The 20,304-nt window shown below is 46.5% G+C and overlaps 1 long non-coding RNA gene and 1 pseudogene across 2 annotated transcripts in view; one reads left to right on the top strand and one right to left on the bottom strand.

The window, feature by feature from the left end:
- The window catches only part of LOC309823593, an 86,127-nt gene that overhangs the window by 13,136 nt on the left and 52,687 nt on the right, over nucleotides 1-20,304 (top strand). The gene's annotated exons all lie outside the window — the stretch shown is intronic.
- LOC309823515 (splicing factor 45-like) lies at nucleotides 18,902-20,207 on the bottom strand (annotated as a pseudogene). The gene has a single exon. The product of its transcript is annotated as a splicing factor 45-like (transcript).

The following is a 20,304-nucleotide window of genomic DNA, read 5'->3' as shown; positions in this document are numbered from 1 at the left end:
GGTCTACTTGTTAAGATTCAGATTCTTGGGCCCCACTCCTGACCTAAGAAATTAGAACTGTGGGCAGGGCCTGGGAATATGCATTTAGCAGGCTCCCCAGGTAATTCTTTTTTTAAAATAAATAAACAAAGAAACAATTAATTAATTAATTATTTTATGGCTGCGTTGGCTCTTCGTTGCTGTGCGCAGGCTTTCTCTAGTTGCAGCGAGTGGGGGCTACTCTTTGTTGCTGTGTGTGGGCTTCTCATTGCAGTGGCTTCTCTTGCTGAGGAACACGGGCTCTAGGCACGTGGGCTTCAGTAGTTGCAGCATGCAGGCTCAGTAGTTGTGGCTCATGGGCTCTGGAGTGCAGGCTCAGTAGTTGTGGCACACGGGCTTAGTTGCTCCACAGCACGTGGGATCTTCCCAGACCAGGGCTCGAACCTGTGTCCCCTGCATTGGCAGGTGGTTTCTTAACCACCGCACCACCGGGGAAGTCCCAATGAAGATGTTTCTGGATGAGATTAACATTTGAATCAGTAGACTGAATAAAGCAGATTGCCCTCCCCAAAGTGGTGGGCATTATCTAATCTGCTGAAAGCCTGAACGGAACAAAAATGTGGAGTAAGGGAGAATTTGCTCTCTCTGCCTGACTCTCTTCAAACTGGGGCATCTGTTTTCTCCTGCTTTTGGGCTCAAACTCAAACCACAACTTACACCACTGGTTTTCCTGGTTCTCAGGCCTTCAGACTCAGATTAGAACCATACCATTGGCCCTCCTGGGTCCCCATCTTGTCAACTGCAGATCTTGGGGCTTCTCAGCCTCCACAGTTGTATGAGCCTTAATAATAACTCTCCTTATATATGTGTGTATATGTGCTTTTAACTATATGTACTTTTATATATATTTAAATATATATCTATATTTATGTAATATATTTTATATGCTGCATATATATTTATATGTACTGTGTGTGTGTGTATATATGTATATATACACATATGTATGTGTAGTGTGTTTCTCTGGAGAGCCCTGCCTAATGCATCTTCCTCCCTAGTTCCTCTGTGTCTTCCTGGTCCGTCACCTCCCTCCGTGCCCAAGTCCCTTGCTTTGTCCCCTCAGTCACAGCAACCTGGTTGTCAGTAATGCTCTCCCTGTCCTATCACTCACCTGCTTAGATTTCCATGACTCCCTGTGGCCTTCAGGAGGAAGTCCCAGCTTTCCTACGCCAGCCCAGGGAGGTTTCTTTTTTTTTTTTTTTAAGATTTTGTTTTTTTTTGACGTGGACCATTTTTAAAGTCTTTATTGAATCTGTTACAATATTGCTTCTGTTTCATGTTTTGGTTTTTTGGCTGTGAGGCATGTGGGATCTTAGCTCCCTGACCAGGGATCGAACCCGCACCCCCTGCACTGGAAGGCGAAGTCTTAACCACTGGACCGCCAGGGAAGTCTCCCGGGGAGCTTTCTTACCAACCACTCCAGCCGCCGCTCCCGTCACCTGCACTCAGCTGTCCCTGACTCTCGGCCCTGATTTGCGGCAGCAACTTAAAACTGCCTATATTTCCTGCTTCATGTTTCCCTGCTGTTGCTCATGCTGTCCCTGCTGCCTGGGATGCCCTCACACTCCAGACGTGTCGGTTTACCTGCCAACTCCAGTTTATCCTTTACGACTCCACTCAGTCACCACCCCCTCCAGAAGAGTCCCTGACCCAACTTAGCCTGCGTTAGCTGCTCCTCCTGTTGTTCCCGTGTTTCCCCCTGTTGTTTCTCTTATCAGATGTGTTATCATTACCTCGTGTGTGTCTGTCTTCCTCACTGGGTTGTAAGCTTCTTACCTTATTTAACTTTGTACTCCCAGACCCTAAAATGTAACTGGTACTAAATATAAGTTTGTTGAATGAACAAAACCAAGTTTTTGTAGAAGGGCCTCTTTAGTACCAGCTGTCAAACTCTTCTCATACCACCTACCCCAGTGGCTCAAATCCAAGTGGTTTCCACCTCGATCTCTGCTTATCACTCTTACTGCTGCCTTGTACTTAGTTTGGACTTTGGCTTGTGGTGCTTATTTCCTGTCTCTGCATTCTCACTTTTACTGATCTTCTGGTTTGGACTTCCGTGTCTTACCCTTTCCAGTAAACCAATGATCTCCTGTCGTCTGGGGCTACTTGAACTGCAAGACCCAGCCTTCTCCGTCTCATCCATCTTGTCACCTCAAACACCCCCCTACCCCTGTCATCTTCAAATTCCATGTTACACTTCCTAGATATTAAATATTATTATACATTTTATTTTATAATAAAACCATGAGAAAAATGTCCTTCATAACAAAATAACAACAAATCTGTGCATTTAGTGTGGTTATGTGAGATTTACAAGGTGCTTTCACACAATTTATTTCATTAAATCCTCATAACAACCTCGTATAGTGGGTTATTATCCCCATTTTACAGATGAGGAAACTGAGGCTCAGAGTAGTTAAATGAACTGCTTGAGATCTCATAGACAGAGAGTGACAGAGCATGGACCTTAGATGAGATCCTTTGACTCCAGAGCTTTGAACTCTTTGGAGTTCACTGTGGCATTAAAAGATGAGCTATAGCTGATGAAAAACAGATATATCTGATTGTAAGCTTGAAAACATGCCCTCTCCAAATCCATCTTCTATACTACTGTTAGCATAATTTAAAAAAACCTTAAATTCAGGTCAGATTTCTTCCCTATTACAATCCTTCAGTGGACCTTGGTTCCTCATCCAGTTACCTGGGGTTCTGTTGAACCCCTGACCTCAGTCTTACCCTATGTTTTAGCAATCTCTACCAATTGCCTTGCTCTAAAGACCAATGGTGGTCCATGCCTTGGTGTTCCTTGACCTCATTTCCCACCTATAGTGCATCTGCCTTTTGCCTGGCCAGTACCTCCTTCCTTTCTAGCTCAGGTATCACCTCTACTCTGGACTCAACAGCCCCACCCCGCCATCCTCACTCTCCCTACTACCTCCTTCACAGTGTCATGGAGTGAGTCACACGCTTTTGTTCCAACACCTCTAACCATTTGTGGTATTGTTTTCATTATCTGTCTGCCTCCCTCTGAAGACCTTTATATTCCTTCAGGTTACAAATAAGGCCCAAGGGCTTCCCTGGTGGCGCAGTGATTGGGAGTCCGCCTGTTGAGGCAGGGGACGCGGGTTCGTGCCCCGGTCCGGGGGGATCCCACATGCCGGGGAGTGGCTGGGCCCGTGAGCCATGGCCACTGAGCCTGCGCGTCCGGAGCCTGTGCTCCGCAACGGGAGAGGCCACAACAGTGAGAGGCCCGCACCGCAAAAGTAAAATAAAATAAAATAAAATACGGCATTGTTTCTTATCATCAAAAAAAAAATTTTTTAAAAACAAAAACAAACAAGGCCCAAGTTCTTCTGTGTTTACAGACGCAGCACATAGCACAAGTCCAGCACAGAGTAAAAGACAGTGGATGTTTATAGAATGGATAGACAGATGGCTAGTTGGAAGGATGGATGGATTCACTTTTAGAAGGAGGGGCGGACAGCTGGATGGTTGGGTGGATGGATGGATGGACGCATGCACTAGTGAACTTCAGGTTGCCCTTTCAAATCCAGGTCTTCCTCTTCCTCTCTATTTTCTCCAGTGGCAAAGTAATTAAACGTTTTTAGTGGAATATAGAATATAGGATTAACTTCTTTCCCCCTTAGAATAGTATACTCATTGAGCTGTAGAGGAAATACAAGGTCACCTCTATCAGCCCCCTGCCTTCAGACCTGTCAATGGGCCAGTCATTTTACTCTTAGATTGTATTAATAACATTCCAGTTGGTAGAAGGAACCCCTTATACTGAGCACAAGTACACCTCCCTGAAACTACTGCACTTGGGTCCAGTTCTGGCTTTTTGAACCAATATAAATGAGTAATCCCTCTTTCACGGGGTAGATTTCAACACATGAGATCATGGCCTGCCTTATTCAAGACTCTGCTGCAAGTGACAGAAAACTCAGTTTAAACCAGGTAAATAAAAAAGAACAGTTATTGCCTCCTATGAGCCAACTGCAGAATGGCAAGGATGGAGCTGTCCCCACAGTTGACTGGCCCCAGGCACTCCATCTCTCCATTTCTCGGCTTGTCTTCTATTTGTGTTTTGCTCCATTATTTCAACTTCTTCCAGATGGCTGGGAATCCAAGTACCACCATCTCTACAAACACATCCTTTAACTTACAATCCAAGGGAGAAAAGGCAGAAACCCTAGGACAGGGCTTTGATTGGTCTGGTTCAGGTCACATGTCTGTCCCTGTGGCTAGAAGTCAGGGTACTGCAGTTGAAACTGAAACCATGCACCTCAGATCGGGACTTGAACCCATGCGGCCGGGACTCGAACCCGCCCAAAACCCACAGTCTTCCAACTGAGATCACACGCCTGGTTTCAGGACTTAATGAATTTCAGCTTCTTGATGTCTCATTGCAGAAAGAATTCACTGAGGGGCAAAGTGATAGGTAAGAAGTGGATTTATTTAGAGAGAAACACACTCCACAGACAGAGTGTGGGCCACCTCAGAAGGTGAGAAAGGCACCAGGGTATGGGGTTGTCAGTTTTTACAGGAGTGGGTCATTTCATAGGCTAATGAGTGGGGAGAGTATTCCAGTTATTTTAGGAAGGGGCGGGGATTTCCAGGAGTTGGGCCACCGCCCACTTTTTCATCCTTACGATAGGTCTTGGAACTGTCATGGCGCCTGTGGGTGTGTCATTTAGCTTGCTGTTGTGAGAGTATACTGAGGCTCAAGGTCTAGTGGAAGTTGACTTGTCTGCCATCTTGGACCCATTTGGTTCTAATAAGTTTATGTCATGTCCTTGGGCTATGTCATTCTTTCAGAGGTTGTGCCCTGCCTCCTTCCCTCCTGTTTCAAAACCCCCCTCCAGAATCACAAGGAATAGGAAAGGAGCAGGTCCTCTACAAAGCAAGGGAAATAGTTACCAGAATAAGGAGGCAAAGGATTCTGGTTCGACCAAAATAGGACATCAGCCACACCCTGCATTCCTCTTACCTTTATACCTTAAGATTTTGAAATTTGAGATTTGAGTGCATCCCAGACCATCCTAGGACCCCCCTGGATATGCTCAAGTCTGTCAGTATCCCACTCACAATGTGACCCTCTTCCCCCAGTGGAATCCTGAGGAACGCACTCTTCCTCGAGTGATCTGATCTGCACAGGACACAGCAGATTCCTTGGGTTCCTTGTTCTGAACATGACCATCCCAGTGCCAGGCGTATAGTGCATACTCCAGAAATAATGAGTGCATAAAAAGATAACCATGATTCTCAAGCCAGTCCTGCCTAAACATTTCTCCCAAAGGCAAATAAGGCAGCTGTTTTGCAATTGGTAAAATATAGCAAAAGAGACACAACCAGTTGCTCTGAGAATAAGGGAGCGTGTGGAGGCTATGGCTGGGACACCTCACCAGGTGCGCCTGGCACCCCTGCTTGGAGGGAGGGCTCTGTCCTCCTCTAAACTTTCAGTTCACTGGAATGAGCTGTTCCTCCCCAAAGGCAGCAACACAGGAAGATGAAGATATTTACAGAATAAAAACAAAACCCTAAAAACTGCATGTCCTTTTCCTGCCTTAGGACTTTAGCTTCAAGGGACAGAAAATTCAAAATGGCAGTGACCTAAATGTGAAAGACTGTCATTTAAACCAAGTACAGGGGTAAGAGGTCAAGGCTGGAATGGCAGCTCCACGGTCCCTGGGGACCCAGATTTGCTCTTGTTTTTCCACCATCTTGTTAGTCCCAAGTTCCCACCATCATGCCACCATTCTAACAGAAAGCAGGAGGGAATAGAGGAAGGAAGAGGGTGAAGGTATGCTCCAGCAGTCTCAAGATTTCCAGAAAGCGCCCTTAACACTTCCATTTACATCTCATGGTTGGAACTTAGCTCTAGCTATGAGCGAGGCTGGGAAGTAAGGTTTTTATTCCAAGCAGCTTTGTACTCTGTTAAAGCCAAGGGCTCTGTCAGTATGTAAGAGACAGGAAATGGATGCTGGAATGGGCAGCCGGGATCTCTGTCAACGCTGCCAGGAAGGAAAAGCTGATTCTACAGTGTGAAGGCAAAAGCAGGAAAATTAGAACGTGCCCTGCTGTGGTCTGGGCTACAGTCCTGGTAGGGATTTTGGAGAGGAAGACTTCAGTCCCTCAGTCACGTTGCCAGAGCATCTTCCGTGAAATTAACCAGACCAGATTCAGGATGTGATCTTGGTTTCCTGTAACTAAACTCCCAAGCATGATATGCAAGGCATTCTGCACCTGCCCAGTTCTACCTCCTTCGTGTAGCAGCAACCTGCCACTCTCCTGCGCTAGGACCACACCCAGCTCCCTGTCATTTCTAAACATGCTCAGACCAGTTTAGTTCCCCTCCCTCCACACGTGCAGTTCCTGGTGCCTGGAAAGCACTTTCTTCCCCTCCTTGCATGAAAACTCCCAAACACTGAGCTTTCGAGTTGAAGCTCACAAGGACCTCCTCCACGGGTCCCACCATTCCCTCCTTTGTGATTGCTAGAAGCCTTCCTCAGATTTCCTTTGCTTTCTCTGTATGTGTTTTCCTCATCACCGACCACCCTATTTAAAACAGCAGCCCCCATTTCCCTCTAGACCCTTATCCTGCTTTATTTTTCTTTGTAGCAATTAATACCACCTAACATTTTAGGTATTCATTTTTTTCCATATGTTATTGTCAGTCTCCTCCCACTAGAAAGTAATGTTTCCAAACTCCTGGAAGATATTTAGCTTAGGGATTTCATGGAAAAATGGGGAGGAGGAGTTTCTTGGGATTCTCCAAATCATGTTATTCCTCTAAAAGATCTAAAAAATATTTTTTCATAACTTTACTTGTTTTAAAATGATAATGAGTGACTCAAATAATAAACAGGGCTTCCCTGGTGGCACAGTGGTTGAGAGTCCGCCTGCCGATGCAGGGGACACGGGTTCGTGCCCCAGTCCGGGAAGATCCCACATGCCGCGGAGCGGCTGGGCCCGTGAGCCATGGCCGCTGAGCCTGCGCGTCCGGAGCCTGTGCTCCGCAACGGGAGAGGCCACAACAGCGAGAGGCCCGCGTACCGCAAATAATAATAATAATAATAATAAACAGGGAATCAGTTTTTCTGTGATACAATTATGCCAAAATTTCAGAGATGTTCTGTTTAAAAACCTGACGTATTAAACAAATACAAGTTTTGTGAACCATGAACCAATGTGTTGTGATGAGACTCCATATTTCAACAACATACAAAAATGATTTCTACCTGATATTTTTGATAAAAGATTAAAAGAGAACATTAACACAAATTAAATACTTATTTATTCGTTATATGACAAATATTCCAGGTATAAAAATGTTTTCATATTGCATTGATTTGGTTAAGAGTCCAGAAGCATCTTTAAGTTGGGTACATGTTCCTTCATACATGCTCATTTCCTTAGTAATGAAAATATTATTTGAGCTGCCTACTTTGTTCAGCTCAAATATTGCCTCAGAGAGGCCTCCTTGGGCTGCATGGTTCAAAGCAGTAGCGCCCCACCCCTGTCTTCTCTTTCTCCATTCCTCCCTTACCAATAGGAGGTAAGTTCTAAGAAAAGAGGAGTGACCATTTGTAAGTTGCAACCAGGCCCTCAAAACTCTACAAGTTCAATGTGAGTCCACACTGCAAGTGGGCCAACCCTTAAAATATTAGCAGTAGCAATAGTAATAACAGAGCTATTTCTTTTTAGCTGTACCAGGCGTCGTTTAAGTTTTTAAAATTAATGGTTTCTACGGGAGTAGATAGGATTATTATCCTTCGTTTTATTGAGAAGGTCCCAGAGAGGATAAATGACGTGCTCAAGGTCACGCAGCTAGTGAGTAGGAGAGCACGTGCCTCCAAATTACATGCTCTTCACTCTGACATCTTACTGCCTCCAGAGCAATTTTATTCTACATACAACATGGTGTATGTTTCCAGGGGAAAGCTAGGTACGTACTCACTGCCTCTTCTCTGTGTTAGTTAAACCACACAGAAGAGGGGTGTGTTTGGTTTTGGGATCCACTAACTGGAGCCCTTGGAGAGAGGGTCCAGAAATAAACCATGAAAGGTGGGGCTGAGAGCCTGATGATGCTTGACCTGGGATGGAGAAAGCGTGTGATTGCTTCCCTACTTTCTTTAGGTCCTTGCTCAGGTCAGAGAGATGCTGTTTCTGATCACCATTTAAAATGGCAACCCCTAGGGCTTCCCTGGTGGCGCAGTGGTTGAGAGTCCGCCTGCCGATGCAGGGGACGTGGGTTCGTGCCCCGGTCCGGGAAGATCCCACATGCCGCGGAGCGGCTGGGCCCGTGAGCCATGGCCGCTGAGCCTGCGCGTCCAGAGCCTGTGCTCCGCAACGGGAGAGGCCACAACAGTGAGAGGCCCGTACCGCAAGAAAACAAACAAAATAAATAAATAAAATGGCAACCCCATCACCCTGGTCCTTCTCCTGTTTAATTTTTCATCATAGCCCTTATTACCACCTGACATTTTCTGACACATTTATTATTGACCAAAGTCATTGTCTATCTCCCCCACTAGAGAGTAAACTCCATGAGTCCAAGGATTCTGTCTAGTACCATCTTTCCAGGGATGAGAACCGAGCCTGGTACAAAGTAGACATTCAATGTATTTGTTGAGTGAATAAATAAAATATGAGTCCCCAAATATTTTCATTTGTTGACATACTATTCTCTTCCTTGTCCAGGAGTAGATTCAATTAGTATATACCTAGAGTAATATCACAGTGAGAATTTTATATCCTAAAATTTCCACTGATATTGAGCTAGGCATATTTTTCTTTTTGCTGAATTTAAACTTTACCCTCCTCCTTCTTCTCCTATCTCCACTCTCCCAAAGGCAATTAATATTAAAAGTCTATCCTCCCACATCTTTCTCCCATATAATCATGTACCTGTATGACATGCACATGTAAGTTTTTTCATCGTTTTACAAATGGATATATTATATATCTCTTCCATTCTGCCTTTCTCACCTATGTATGCAAGTATATACTTAAAGATATACTTACATACATAGATATACTTCTATATCTATGAAGATATAGAATAAACATTTAAAAAGCCCACAACATACTTCATGGTATAACTGTTTCAGCAATGTATACATTTCTTATGGACAGGTATTTCAATTGTTTTCCGTTTGTTGCCATTTCTATCAGTCCTGCAATTTGCATTCTTATATGTATATTCTTTTGACTCTGTGTTTTATTTCTATTTGTTATATTTTATAAAGTGGGATTTCTGGAGTATTAAGGTGTGCAGTCAGAATGGATTTGCTAGATTACTTCCCCAAAGAGCTATAGCAATACACATTTCTGTCAGCAAAGGCCAAGAATGCCCTTTTCTCTCTGCAACCTTGTGTGGGGAAATAAACCTTCTCTGGATTTCTCAGTGCTCCTGTAAAATGCTCTAGCCTCCTGAGACAGAGAAATGTATTTGGTATAAAGACAGAATGTTTGCCTTCGCTTCTCCTAGGCACGTTTTGCTTTTCGTACACTGTGAGAATTAGATCTATAGCCATTTGCTAATTCCTCTAATCCAAAAGGATAACAAAATTTCTCTTATCTCCCCAAATGGGACAAATGACTATAATCTGGACTAGATCCCTAGGTTAAGCTTCCAAAGTGTCAGGAATACTGGATCACTATTTCCCTAGTGTTTACGTTTCAAAAGGGATGAAGCCCGAACCTTGGAGCCATCTCTTGGTAAAAGCCTGAGACACGTACCGGGCTTAGCTGGCCCCTGGAGAGAGATTTTTACATTCCAAAAGGTCAGAGTGAGCATCCAGGATCCTTCCTATCTCTTCTCCAAAGGGCAAAGGTTTTTCTCTCTCCTTCCCAGAGAGGAGGGAGGTGGCTGCCTCTCTCCTGTATACAAATGGAGGAAATACTTTTTTCCATCCCTTGTCTATGGAATGAAACCTGCCACTCACAAGAGAATTTTTATCAGCCCTCACAGCATTACCTGTGGGTCTAGGAGTCAGAGACTGACACTGCACTTTACTCTGACTGTTGATCTGGTTACATCAATAAAGAACTCTTTTCTCTGACCCAAGTGCTCATGCTTCTGCAGCATATATATATATACATATATATATATATATACATATATATATACACACACACACATATATATATGTATGTATGTGTATATATATATATATGTGTATATATATATATATATATATATATAAAACAAAAACTGTGCAAGTGGGAAAACATTCCAGACCCTTCACAGTTTTGACACAGCATCCTGCCAGCACTGGGAATGTTCATTCTTTTTCACCTTTGCCAATCTAATGGGTGAAAACTGTCTTCTCACAGTCTTCTATTTTCCCTTCTATCGGTGAAATTGAACATATTCCATTTTAGACATTTCCGTTACCTCGCGTGTGCATCTGTGTGAGAATTGCCTTTTCATAAATTCTGCCCTTTTCCCAAAGTTTTCCTTGAAATCTTTCTTATCAGTTTGTATGGGCTGTTTTTATGGTAATAGAATAGCTCTGAATATAGGCTGACAGTGGCTCTCCAGCAAATGTTTTGCAAATACTTTTTCTTTCAGTCAACCTTTCAGCACGGTATTTGTCCTCATCCTGCAATTCTTCCTGCATGCTTTGTCTGCTTTCTGTGTGCTGTCTAACAGGAAGAGGGTCCTTAATGCCTACTACTTGCAGGTCCAAATGCTAAAGCGAGTGCCAACCTCTTAGTTGGTGAGAAAGGGGCTAGAGTCACATGGAGAGAGGGTCCTTCCTGAGGGGCTTACTGTAGGGAGGATGTGTCCATTGAAAACCTCCTGTCTGACCCTGAGTCTGCTATGGAGGAGGAAACCTGGAGAAAAAGACACAGTTTCTCTGCTAGAGACGCTACTCCCGAAAAGGGAGATCATGGTGGGGATGTCCCAACAGCTGGTCCCTGCAGCTTGGGGCTTGGGATGCACACTCCACCCTGGGTTAGGAAGCACTTCGGCATCCTGACTCCTACTTTATCATGGGTCACCGGGCAGGCAGTCAGAAAGCAGAGCCTGTCCCCTCTCCTCACTCCCCTGGAGTCAGGGGGTAGGTGCCCAGAAGAGCAAGCTGAGCAGGACCCACAGCCAGTGGTGCCAGCAGGCTGCGTTTGGACCAGAAATGAACAGGATGCGAAATGGGGCTGAAACCGCTGAGGCAGAGACCGGGGGAGCGGGGCCCAGTCGCCATGCTGGATGCTGAGAGCGGGAGATGGATGACGACGAGGCCCTGGGTATCCTTGGGGAGTGTGGTTCGAAACGTAGAGGAGGCACAGCCGAAACGCCACTTGGGGCCAACAGGCAGCCTGCCGGGCACATTCCTTCAGTAAAGTTTGTTTCTAAAAAGAAACCACATGGTAGCTGATGAGGTTTCTCTTCCAGATGTAAGCTCTGAGTGTACAGAAGTCAAGAGGAACCCAGGGCTTTATGAAAAATGGATATTCCTCGCCCTTATTAAAACTTCCAGAAGCTAATAAAGACCCAGTTTCTAGGGACAGTTGGCCGGGACGCAGCTTGGGGGCCAGGAGGGCACGCCGACTCCCGAGAAATGTCGGCAACATCCACGGTGAGGCTGAGGGAATCTGCCCCTCGCCTGGGCTGTGGCTGGGGACTCGCCCACTGCCATTTTCCTGTTGGACCGCCAGTACACGTGTGGGGAGGCCTGGCTGCACGGTCTCCGAAATCTCATTCTTTCCATGTGTCTCGTTGGCGAGGTTTCCTGCCACCCTCCTGGAGACTGGACAGAGCTGGCAGCAAGAAAAGAAAGACAAGTCAGGGTCATGCTGCTCTAAAGAGGCATTTGGGGTTATTTTCATGAAGGGATGGGGTAGCCGTGAGGGTGGTGGGCCGGGCAGTAACTTTGCCTCTTGCCCAGATGTATAAATGGGAAGCATCAGACTACAGGCTGTCCAGCAGAACTTGCCATGAGGGTGGAAACAGTCCATATCTGCACTCTCAGATAAGCACACGTGGCTCGTGGGCACCTGGAGTGTGACTATTAGAACTGAGAAAGTGGATTTTTAAGTTTACTTGATTCTAATTAAAACTTGAACATAAGTAGCTAGCGTAGTGGCTAGTGGCTATGCTATCGGACGGCTCAGCACTAGAGCATGGGGGTCAGGAGTCTGGGCTCTAGAATGAGACAGAGAATCTTTTCCCTCACTTCCTAGCCCTGTGAACTTGGAGAAGCAACTTAACCTCTTGGTGCTTCCCTCTCCTTTTATCTAAGCTGAGGTTGGTGGTACCAACCTCTCAGCCTTAATGGGGGTGTTGACTATTCAAATACGGAAACACTAAACAAACACGTTCAAATAATTGTCACAGTCCTGAGAATCCACACCTGTCAGTCGAGGTGGAGCTGCCAGGAATTTTCAGGAGACGTAGGAGGCAGAAAGGGAAGGGATGCTTTCTGAGAAATGGGCTTGGAGAGAGTTCAGTTAATGAACTTCTATCTCTGGTGCTTCAGGGTTCCTGGCTGGTGAAGAGTGTTTCAAGAGGCTTTCCTGGGAGGTGACAAACTTAGGACGCTCCCCTCTGGGTGGGCTTTGTGTCTGAGAGTTGTCTCCAGGGCCAAGTCCTGAGCTGCTCAAGACTTTGACACATTCTAATGAGACCTCAGGGGGCAGCAGGAGTGGAGTGGTGTTGGAATCCATGTCCAGAGTCTTGCTTGAGAGAAAGGAGAGGTGATACCAGAGGCTGGGGAAACTTTTTCCCAAGATTGTAGTGTTGTCCTCAGGACCGGAAGGAGAAGTCAATCCAGACAACTTGCCTTTGGTCTAAAGCTACCCTAAGGCATCGGTGACGGTACTAGTCTAGGAAGAGGGTAGGTACAGAGGAGCCAAAAGCCTGGGAAGATGGCAAGGTCAAGTCCCATTTTCCTGTCTTTTGCTGGGAACTTTTTTATTAGTTAAAAAAATTTTTGTTTTTAATTAATTAATTAATTTACTTATTTTTGGCTGCTTTGTGTCTTTGTTGCTGTGCACAGGCTTTCTCTAGATGCAGAGAGTGGGGGCTACTCTTTGTGGTGGCTTCTCTTGTTGCGGAACACGGGCTCCAGGTGCGCGGGCTTCAGTAGTTGTGGCACGTGGGCTCTAGAGTGCAGGCTCAGTAGTTGTGGCGCACGGGCTTAGTTGCTCCGCGGCATGTGGGAATCTTCCCGGACCAGGGCTCGAACCTGTGTTCCCTGCACTGGCAGGCAGGTTCTTAACCACTGCGCCACCAGCGAAATCCTTTGCAGGGAACCTAGAAGCAAACTTCCAGCCTGGCTTATCAAGGAAAGTTTCAGGGTGAGGACAGGATTTCACAGCTAAGTGTTTTCTTAAATTCCACAAGTCAACTCCACACCTTTGCCTGCAGGTGACCTTTAGTGTGTTCCTAAGGGCTGGGAGCTGTGTTAGGCCTTGGTGACTGGGTGACACAATGATGTCACTTGCCTTCTGTAATGTTGTGATTTATAATAAGAAATATATACTTGGTCTTCTTCCTCAAAGCTGTCTCTGGCACAGAGCTCCCCATACCCTTGGAATTTCCTAATTGGTGAGAGCAATGAAGATGTCTTTTGTTATGTTAATGAGGCGACCTTTGGAAAGCTTCTAAGGGTGGGGATTGGTTGGCAACCACCTGGTTGGAACTCTCAGTCCACCCCCCACCCCCCATCGGCCTATGAAGCCTCCGTAAAACCCCTAAGGATGGGGTTCAGAAAGCTTCTGGGTTGGTGATTTGGGGAGAGTGGTGCACTTGGGGAGAGCAGGAAGCTCCGAGCCCTTTCCCCCCACCTTGTACTATGCGTCTCTTCCATCTGGCTGTTCCTGAGTTATATCCTTTTATAATAAACCAGTTGTCTAGTAAGTAAAATGTTCCTCTGAGTTATATGAGCTACTCTAGCAAATTAATCAAACCCAAGGAGGGGTTGTGGGAAGCTCCCATCTATAGCTGGTCAGTCAGAAGCACAGGTGACAACCTGGACTTGTGATTGGTGTCTCAGGTGGGGAAGTGGGGGGTTAGTCTTGTAGGACTGAGCCCTTAACCTGTGGGATCCGATGCCATCTCCGGGTCGATAGTGTCAGCGTTGAGTTGAATTGTAGAACACTTAGCTGGTGCCAGACAGTTGCCTGGTGTAGGGAAAAAACCCACATGTTGGAACTGGGTGACAGAGTTGGACCTCCTAACTGGACTCCTGCTTCCAAGCCCCTCCATCGCCTCTCTGTCCAGCACACCTTGTGAGTTTGGTCTTCCCGGCAGCCCATTTCCCTCACGGTGCAGCCCTGTTCCTTACTACCTCCTCTCACTCCCACTCTAGGCCCACTCTGCTCTCCTGCTCAGTTCCCACAGGGTCCTCAGCTACATCTCATGCCTCTAGCCTCTCGCCTTTGGTCCTCATTCAGTATAATCTTCCATCTGTTCTCTGCCAGGAATGTCCTTCTTATCCAAATCCTGCCCATTGGCTTAAGGCTCTCTGCTCCTGAAATCTCTTCTACTGCCCTCGCTCCCATCCCCTCTCCTTACGTGGACTTTCTCAGCGCTTACATTTTGACCCTACACCGATCAGTAGGGCATTTGGTTCTGAATAAGGGAGTACCTCATTTGTCTCGCTGTCATAAAATCCTGCTCCTCCGGGCTTCCCTGGTGGCGCAGTGGTTGAGAGTCCGCCTGCCGATGCAGGGAACGCGGGTTCGTGCCCTGGGCCGGGAAGATCCCACATGCCGCGGAGCGGCTGGGCCCGTGAGCCATGGCCGCTGAGCCTGCGCGTCCGGAGCCTGTGCTCCGCAACAGGAGAGGCCACAACAGCGAGAGGCCCGCGTACCGCAAAAAACAAAACAAAACAAAACAAAATCCTGCTTCTCCACTACCCACTCCACGCTCCCACCAACTCTAGCCTCCCGGAAGGGCTCTGGGACCCTGTGGAATGGGTGCAGCCTCTTCTCAGGAAAGAGCTTAAGACTTTTCTCCCACATGCTCATACAAATACCCCAGAGAAGCCCCCAAGATTTATGCGGGGGGACGGGGAATCGGAGCACAGTCAGAGTTGAGGCAGGAGGCTCCGAAAGCCCCCGTCTGCCTCGCTAGATCCTCAGCAGGACTCTACAGGGCATTAAGCCCAGGTGATGCCATCAGGATCAAAGCCCAGTTGCAGTACCTGGCAAACAGGGTCATTACCGTCATGCATCAGGATGCCAAAGATGGATCAGAAATGGCAATGTGGGGCTTCCCTGGTGGCGCAGTGGTTGAGAATCTGCCTGCTAATGCAGGGGACACGGGTTCGAGCCCTGGTCTGGGAGGATCCCACATTCCGCGGAGTGGCTAGGCCCGTGAGCCACAGCTGCTGAGCCTGCGTGTCTGGAGCCTGTGCTCCACAACAAGAGAGGCCGTGATGGTGAGAGGCCCCCGCACCGCGATGAGGAGTGGCCCCTGCTTGCCACAACTAGAGAAAGCCCTCGCACAGAGGCGAAGACCCAACACAGCAAAAATAAATAAATTAATTAATAAACTCCTACCCCCAACATCTTCTTTTAAAAAAATAAATAAAATGCTTAAAAAAAATGGCAATGTGCTTCAACTGAATGACTAGTTTCCTCTGTTCTCTGGTAGTAACTTACTACCAGGTTAAGCTGTTTCTTGAGACGCTCTTGGACCTGAAGGTTAGGACCACATTGTCAACTCAGAGGATACTTGACTGTCTGTGTATTAATAGCAGAGTATGTGTCTCAGTTGTCAAAATGTTGTACCCACAGCATAAGGGCTACAAGGAAAGGTTCCCCTCTGATTTATAATTAATGTCTCAAGGTAGTGGTGGGAATAATAATTAGAACAACAGACTTGGGTTCAAATCTTTCTGCTATTAGACTCAAAGTCTAAAAGCCTCAGTTTCCTTATCTGTGAAACGGGGATAATAATGGTAACTACCTTATAGAATGTTGTGGGGATTAAGTGAAATCATGCATTTCAAACACTTAGCGCAGTTCCTGGGACAATGTAAGTGTTCAATAAGTGTTAGCCATGATTGATATTATGTGAAGAGTCTTGTCATAAGATAAATCTGTAGTAACAGAAGACAGACATTTTTTAGGTTTTAGTAGTAAGTACATGAAGGGTACCTGGGTAGAAGTCTGTGAAGTTTTGGCTTTCTTGCTACGGCAGAAGTGAAGTGAGCCAAGGACACTGGTGGAATGTGACCCGGGGGTCTTGCTTTAGGACAGATGACCTGAGCATCACTTCTGGTTGCCCAAGTTTTGAGTTGCCTCTTGATGCTAATGGCATTGTGATGAGCTAAGCGTACACCGATGAAGTAAATAGTAATTGGGGTTGAGCACCTGTGGCTCATCAGCTCCCCCTAGAGGAAGGAGTGGGGTGGTGCTGGAAGGGGTTGCCAGGGGCCACTTGCTGATACCACATGGGCCGAGTGTGAGCTCTGGATCAGGGACATCTTGGATCTGGAGTTTGAAAGCCTCTTGCGCATGTATCTGCCTGTAATCTCTCTTCCAGGCGTGGTGAGACTTGTGAAAATAAACCCCAGCCCCTAGTCTGTCCTGCTTGCCGTGCCAGGGCGGGAAGAACACTCTGGATTGGGGGATAGTGGTAGTCGTTGCTCCGGGGGCTTCTGTGAGGGGGCTTAGGTCGCCGGTGAGTGTGGCCGTCTGCTGCCCTGTTGCACGCCCTGCCCTCTGCTGCTTCTAAAGAGGGCAAAGCCTGCCTGTGTGGGTGGGAAAGGTATTATTACTGGGGCTGTTGTGGTTATTGCTGCCACCACCACCAGTTACACAGGTGGAAAAGGGTATTGGTTGGGTCAGAAAACTGTCCTCGAGTACTCAGATTCCTCTACTTAGATCAGAGAAGGAAAGAGAAAAGAAAAAAGACACTAATGGGCCCTAAGAGACCAGAATGAACACTGAAGTGCATTTTGTCAGAAACAAAGGCCAGAGAAGGCAGTGAGATGTCCAGGGCTGCCATCCTCCTGGCAAGATACAACCCTTCCCCTGACCCCTAAGGCCATTTTTGGTGGCTGACTACGTGGTAGAGATCCTGCAGGTGCGGTCTGCACATTGTCCTGTGTAATCCTTGGGACAAACCCACGATGAAGGGGTCATTGTACCTCTTTTACAGTTAAGGCAAAGGAGCCTCTAAGACCTTAAGAGATTTGTCCGCTTTGATAGAGCTAGCAAATGGGAGAGTGAAATTTGAACTTGGTTCTGACTAGATCTAAAGTTTTCCAATTCATAACTTGGATGTTGCTTCCCAGGGCTCCATTTTCCTTCTCAGTAAAATGGGGGCGTGAAACTGGTTCTAAGGCCATCCTTCTAACGCCAGTGACCACAGGTGGCCATCAATAATTGAAAAAGGGAAAGTATAGGAAAGAATCCGGTTTGGTGAAACAGCAGTTCTGTCTGAGTAGAGTGATCCAGTCAAGAGGTGTGTCCCAGGGGCTGGCAGGGGGCACAGGCAACTTTGGGAGGAGAGTTCTGAGAAGGTAGGGATTGAGACACATAGAGTCTGTCTTCCTCAGGCCATTTGGGTCCCCTGGGAAGGACATTAAAGATGCTGTCCTTTCTTGTGCCACTCTGCCCTTTCTCCTAGCCATGAACCCTGGGCTCTCGCTCTTTCTTCCTCCCTAGGAAACAGGTGGGCCTGTCTACCTAGCTTTGGGCCACCAGACTGGACTCTCAGCTCTCAAAACTATGTTTTCCTTACCACTGGTTGCTTCTCCTTTTATGCCTCTTCACCACAGGCCCAGCATCAGCACTGGGGGGTTCCTGGAAAAGTGGCTGGAGACTTCATCCCCTTGTCTGTGTCACCAGGCAACTCTTGCTTCTCTGGGAACTATTGTGAATGACCCAAGTACAAAAGTGTAAATCAAAGCCTCCTGATGCTTTGAGAGCTTCACACTTTCTCTGAACTGGCAACATCAGCAGCTCTGTCTGCACCCACTGCACCAGGATGACTGTTAGGATTCAAACTGTCACCAGAGCTCCAGCAGACAGGATTCTCTGACCTCACCCATGATGCCAGAACATTCCATGGTCCAGCTCAGACTCATATCCAGCAACTGTAAGACCCTCCAAGACAGTTTCTTTTTTGCAGTAAAACCCCCCATGGATGTGCACTCATGAATCAATTTTATTAATGTATAATTTACAGATTAAAATGCATCTATTTTACCTGTGCATTTGGTGACTTTTGACGTATTTATACACCTGTATAATCAGCATCATGATCAATATAGAGAACATTTACATCATCCTAAAATGTTCCCTGTTCCCTTTCTCATTTTTCCATCCCTGGTCCTAGACATCCACTGACCTGCTTTCCGTCTTGATAGATTTATCTTTTTTATAGTTTCATATAAATGAAATCTTCCAGTATGTAGTCTTCTATGTCTGGCTTCTTTCACTCAGCACAAAAATGTTGAGATTCATCCATGCGATCGCATGTATCATAGGTCATTTCTTTTTCTTTCTTTTTTTTTTTTAGTAACTTGCAGGTTTTATCAAAATGAATTTAAAAAACAAAAAGAAAGAAAGAAAAGCAAAGGGTAACACAACCCCATATCCCAAAACTTTCTAGATATTTTAGTGCAAGAAATGCCATATCACTGAAGAACTTGAGGATTATCATGAAATCCTAGCAAAAAATGTAATCACCTCAGAAGTGGTAATAAAAAAGAGAAACAACCAGAGAGGCACACATTGTTATTTATTTATTTATGTTTTTGAATTTTATTTTATTTTTTTATACAGCAGGTTCTTATTAGTTATCTATTTTGGTTTTTTTTAAAGGATTTTTATACTATATTAAAAAACCACAAAATAAAAAAGGGATCAGTCGATGTATATCTTAGAAGTCCTTCCAGAGTCTCTGTACCCACAGCCATGCAGGCTGCCTGTCGCCTTGCTCTCCGCTGCTCAGTCTGCGGCTTATTGAAGGATCGCTGGAGATGACTCAGGCTCTAGTTCTTGCAGTCACACTTGTTCTGCCAAATCCAAGACCCTGAATTTATCCAAATTGTAGAAACATGCTTTGACCACCCGTCCACCAAAATACCTCCCATTCAGATCAAAAAGAGCTTTAATTGCTGATTCAACCCTCTCAAATTCTAAAAATATTCATACTGCTTCATCATTAGGGGCACCAGGAATTTCAAATATCACACATTTTCCAGCTTAGCCATATTTTTCACACTCTTCCTTGGTTTCAACTTCCAAGTCTTCATCTACCTCTCCTGCACCTACCATGTTCCTTAGTAGGACCACTTTAGTAGGACACTTATGTATTTCAGTTAATGGATTTGAATCCCACTTCCTGGTTGCATCTTTCTCAGTGGCGTCGCCCACGATGATCTTGCCTCCCCGCTTGCTGGTCTTCTCCCCTGACAGCGCTGTGCTCAAGCCCTGCTCGTGCTTCCCAAGACCCTGGCCTTCCCGGAAGCCGTACTTCTGCATGATTTTATGTGCTACTGTGCCACCCATGTTGGGGAGGAAGGAGTTGCCGGGGCCGGTCGGGGATCTGGGTCTGTCTTCTTCCTCGTACACTGGGGGAGGGATAGCAGCTTTGGAAGACGGTGAGCGAGGTCTTGAATCCTCGGCATAAGGAAAGTCTCGGAGTAACTCTTTGTGTTTCTCTACAAGAGAAGTGGGTGGTGGAATGGCAGCTCCGCCTCTACTTCTCTTCTTCCTCTCTGGCTCATAATCTTCATCTAAATCAGAATCTGAATCTGGTCGCCTAGAAAACCCCCTAGCTTCATGTCTGTCTTTACGCCTCTTTTCTCTCTCTTCTATTTCTGTCTTTCCAGCTCCCGCTGTCTCTGTTGCTCCTCTCTTTGGCGCTTCACTACTTTCTCATAATCGTTAGGAAACATGGGATCATATTCATCAGCTAGGGGTATCAAAACTTCTCCTGCAGTGGGAACCGGATCCGTGAGGCCCGCTGCCGCGAGCGGCGCGGTGTCCACAATCTGCCTCTGGTCTGAAGAGGCACCTCGCTTCGGGTTGATTACCGGGTCGAGGACTGTACTTTGTTTTGTCCTCTGGCTCTTCGCCTGAGTGACAGCTGCCTTCTTCACCTGGAGCTGAGACTACGGAAGTGTGAAGTTTTGGGACCAGGCTGCTGTTTTTGAGTCACTGGTCTCCACTCCCAGGTCATCGTACAGGGACATCTCAGTTTAATGCCGGCCCGCCCGGCCGACGCTCCCAGGCCGCGGCGGCGCACCGGGGCCGAGGCGGCGCGGACTCGACGGGCTGGGCGCTGGGTGT

Source organism: Grampus griseus (genome assembly GCF_964374135.1).
Source record: "Grampus griseus genome assembly, chromosome: 6".
Taxonomy (NCBI): Eukaryota; Metazoa; Chordata; class Mammalia; order Artiodactyla; family Delphinidae; genus Grampus; species Grampus griseus.
The sequence above is the reverse complement of the archived record's forward strand: the minus strand, read 5'-3'. Positions and strand labels throughout refer to the sequence as shown.